Source organism: Serinus canaria, chromosome 8, assembly GCF_022539315.1.
Source record: "Serinus canaria isolate serCan28SL12 chromosome 8, serCan2020, whole genome shotgun sequence".
NCBI classification, from domain to species: Eukaryota; Metazoa; Chordata; class Aves; order Passeriformes; family Fringillidae; genus Serinus; species Serinus canaria.
The window spans coordinates 20,950,319-20,954,945 of record NC_066322.1 but is presented as its reverse complement, the minus strand read 5'-3'; positions in this window follow the sequence as shown (position 1 = coordinate 20,954,945).

The window sequence follows — 4,627 nt, the reverse complement described above, 5'->3', positions numbered from 1 at the left end:
CGTACACACCCATAAAAATGTTTTTGCTCTTAATTTATAAAAACATACTAGCACAGAAATCCATCACTGGCCATACTTAGAAAAACTTTACAGGAAGCTAACAACTTGGTCCTAAACCACTGCTCTTAGATGAATATCATTTTGGTGACTTCTTTTGATCATAACAAGAGCACTGAAACTGTCAAAAGAAATGAACATGACTCCCAATTTGTGCAAACAAATACTCAATAAACAGTACATGTGACTGCCAAAATAAAATTATCTAATTCAACACAAAAGCCAGCTTTGTACATTCAGAGTTATATTTTCAATTCCATAGTGACAAAAGTACACCCTATTGTGACTGTACAGCCCAGAAAGAAATGGGAAATGGACCTGGCACACTGCACTGCCTATGAATTATTAATTTCCTGTTGAAAATCCCTAGCAGATGACTCCTTTCTTACAAAAGACATAGGAAATTAAGACATTTCATAACGGGAATTTCTGCTAAGCAGTAATCACCTCAAGTAACTGTAAAAGATATCAGCATCCTGCTACAATACATGCCTCCCACATTCTAACATTTAGACAAGGTAGAGAAATATTTCAGTCCCATTACACCTTAGCCTCAAAGAAACTTTGCAATTTAAGCCACAAGAATCTCTAGGTTTATCTGTTTATATTCAATGTTTGATGTTGCCAAAATACTGTGATGAATTTCAATACTGTTTACAAACCAGTTTTCTAGCTACTGTGAACAACAAATTCTCTCAAGGATTTCTTCTTCCATATTTAGAATCCTATTTTCCTCTGAAAGCCCCAATTATCTGAGATTTGAGAACTGCTGGCTGTATGCTGTTGGCTAACACACAATATTTGTGAAGAATGTGTCACTGATGTCTTCACTTCTCTGAGCAGAGAATGCTGTAAATGCCCTCTCAGGACAGCAGCGCTGCCTTAAAGCACAGAGCAGAGAATGATCTTTATTCCCTGGACAGCAGAGCCTACAAATAGAGGGTTGCCAGTGCAATGTGTCAGAAATGTGGTTTATGTATTGTATATCTTAGTGAAGCCTCATCTTTCCTGGACCACAGCTGTAAACTAATAGCATGGAAGTCTAGTCTCAGAGAAAAGAGGCCATTAAATGTCAGTTTAAAAGCAGGTCCCACAAGAGTTCTAGGTACTGTAAGAACGGTCACACATGTTCATCTAATGTCAATATTAAAAAGCAGGCAAACTAGGGGCAAGGGGCAGGCAAAACTGCAGGGCTGACCTAAGGCAGCTCTCCTAAGCTCAAGGGATAAAGCCTACTTTCCCTGTTACTTTATACCAGGATGTCTGTCTCTACCCAGGCTGTGGTTCACAAAGTTCCTTTACAGAGCTGCAACTCTGTATCTATGCCAAGGGTGCACTATATTAATATTTGAATTCTTAAAATAACTTATACATAGTCTATTCCCTAGAAGTTAAAGAATACCACCTCAGCTAAGCAGATCCCCACAAAGCTAAGAATCTATTTCTTCAATAAGATCTGTTCATAAGCAGATCACTCACATTTGCTTCGCAACTGAGCAACAGGAACCACCTAACCTATTCAAATACTTTCTCCTCCATCTGTTGAATGACAAAGAGCTTCTCACCTTTGCAAAGCACTTTGAGATCTACTAGATGAGGAACACTGTAGATTTTTCACGCAGTTCCAGCTGCAGAATAGGAGATAGTTGTAGCATGACTAAATAGCATCAGAAGCGGAGAGGTCAAGCTGTAGCTATTATGGTCCAAGTATACTAATACTCTGCTAAGAGAAATCCTCACTTTAAAATATATCTATTAGGAAAAGTACCTACTTCTGGCTTTCTAAAAATCAAAACCAAACAAAAAAACTCAAAAAAAAACTTTTAAAAAATCTCCCCCACAACTTTAGTGCGAGATTTGATGTATACATCAGGAGATGCATCCAGTGTTGGTCATACTGATCTGTCTGCAAAACACATAATATTTAATAATGTTCATTATTTGAAAAACAAATTGGGTTTTAGGTTGATTGGTTTGGGTATCTTTTTAGAGATGAGACAGCTTTAAAACCATTGCTTTAATTCCACATGTACTTGTGGAATGGGCTAACTCCTTTATTCCACTACAATGCCATTAAAATGACAGACAAAACAATTCTGGAAGAATTCTATCCTACTAAGGCAAAGTTAATAAAATAGTTACTAAACCTGTGGTCTAAGTTTTGTAAGCACAATAATTGCCAGTTTGAATTGCCCCATACCAATTTTTATGTTTTTATTGAAAAGATGAGATTGCACATAAATGTGGATTACTCATTAAACAAAGACTCTTTCAAAAAAAAAAATTCCTCCTCTCCATCTGATTTACAACCTCACTCTCATAAAATGCATAGTCAGGGCTGGAGGAAAGACAAGTGTAGTTTATCTCAGATCTTCTTAGACTCGCTAACAAGCACTGGGGATTATTTTAAACAGGGGACAGAAGAGTTACTAAATAAATAATTCTTAAGTATTGAGTTTCTCTGCAGACGTTAAGAGGTTTTCCCAATAATACATCTCATACTCAATGCAAACATAAACACCTTGTTTTCACAATCTGAACACATATACAACAAGCCTATTTACCAACTTTACCTGTTAAAACCAAAAAGATCTTAAGATATTTCTTACCTACCAATTACAACAGGAAATTCCAGGTTAGAATTTCTGAAATCAGAATTTCAGAGTTCCCTTTTGAATTTTATTCTCGACTCATAATGTGACTTGTGAAAGGCATAAGGGGGAATAAAGGAATCACCCAAGCCCCTGTACAGAAAAACTTTAGTTTATTTACAGGCATTCTGATAATTAGAAGTGGCTTCAGAATGAAGTTAAACTGGCATAACATTTGCTTTACTAGCCATAATCTCTCCCAGCTTTACATATCCCAGTATTAAATTGGAACTTTATTTTTTTTCTGTGCTATTCATGTCAACATGACAGAAAAAGCTATTCCTTGAGATTGCTTGTAGAGTTAGGCACACTATTTTCGAACTTGTGAAAATCATGTGAAAAATAAGTGTGAGATAATAGATATTTTGTACATACACTACAGCTATGCTTTAAGCTGTCGCACAGTTAATTAAGGGGCTATATAGCAGGAAAGTTGCTCTCAGGAGCACAGGAGCGCTCTGCTGCGCGGGTTTTCCTCCCGGCGCCGGCAGGAGCGGCTGCCCGGGCGCCCTCGCCTTGGGCAGCAGCGCCACCCAGCGGCGCTGCGGGAACAGCACAGCCTGTGCTCCGCATCCCCGGCACGCGGCTCCATCCCAAAGCGCTCCTACAGCTCCCGACCCGGGGAGGGAAAAACACCGCAGTAAATGCCATGCTTTCGGGGAACACACAAGGTATAGGCAGCGGATCTTTGCTAAACTAAGAGGACAAAATCCACAGCTATAAAAGTGCAAACATTTTCTCTACCATCCATGTTTTTCTGAGAAGGCTGCTTAGGGATGGTTCTGGCAAGCAGCAGAATGAAAACAGCTAAGAGAATTATAAAGTGTTAATAAATGGGAAATAGTTGTGGATAGAAAGTTCTACAATCAGCCCTGGCAGTGAGACTTTCCCCAGTTGCTGTGGGAGTATTTCATCAGCATCATCATCCTGGCTGGGTGCCCTAGGACAGAATCCCACAAGGACAGAGGTGAGCCACTCTAGCTCACTTTGAAAGATACCTGAAGGAATATTTTTTAATGTTGTTTGTGGCACTTGCTGTTGAAGAAGCATTAGCTCAGAAGATCTCTGTTTTGTCCTGTTTTCACTGTAATAACAAAATCATATGAATATTGATTAGATTACATAAACCATCTCCTGTCCTAGAAGCCAATGCTACTCATGAACGTAAACATACTAAGACAATAAGAACAAACAAACAAAAATGGGGCAGGAAAAAATTCAATAACCAAATCTTGTTACATGTACCAATTCCAGGTCATAAAAAGAGCATAAAACAAAGAAAAGTTGGCAATAAACTTAACAAAGCAAAAACCTACCTTGAAATCATAAGAGCTGCAAAACATACAAAAGTGACAGGACTCATCAAAGCACAGTATTTTCACATAAATGAAGAATGAGAAAAAATTTCCTGTCTGGAAATAACAGGTTGTATTTGCAGAGGTAAATCAGATGCAGTCTCCTCTTCTACCTGCAGATGCCATTACTGGATCAAATGAAATCTAAACTGCAGCTTGCTCTTTTCCTTCATCTAGAATTTTCACTCAAGTACTAGAAGAGTTTATTTATCTTTAATTTCTAAGACTAATACACATTCTTTGAAAAGCATAGCTAGACTGCACTTTCTTCTGAAAGCTCATTTACACACCATGTGTCTCAATAAAGATAGGCTAACACTGGAACTCTTAGAATTATTATGCCTTTTTATTAATTAACATTGTTTTTAAAATTAAGTATGGAACTGAAGAACTATTTCTTATTCATTTCTTGAAGTGACTTCTATTGTAAAGATAATGTATTTAATTGGTTAGATTTTTCTTAGTTTTATGTTTTCAAATTAAACTAGGGTAGAGCAGTCTGAGTACCCTGTCTCCCCACTTTATATTTCAATTAAAATAAAGCCTCCTTCCTTCTATGTCAGT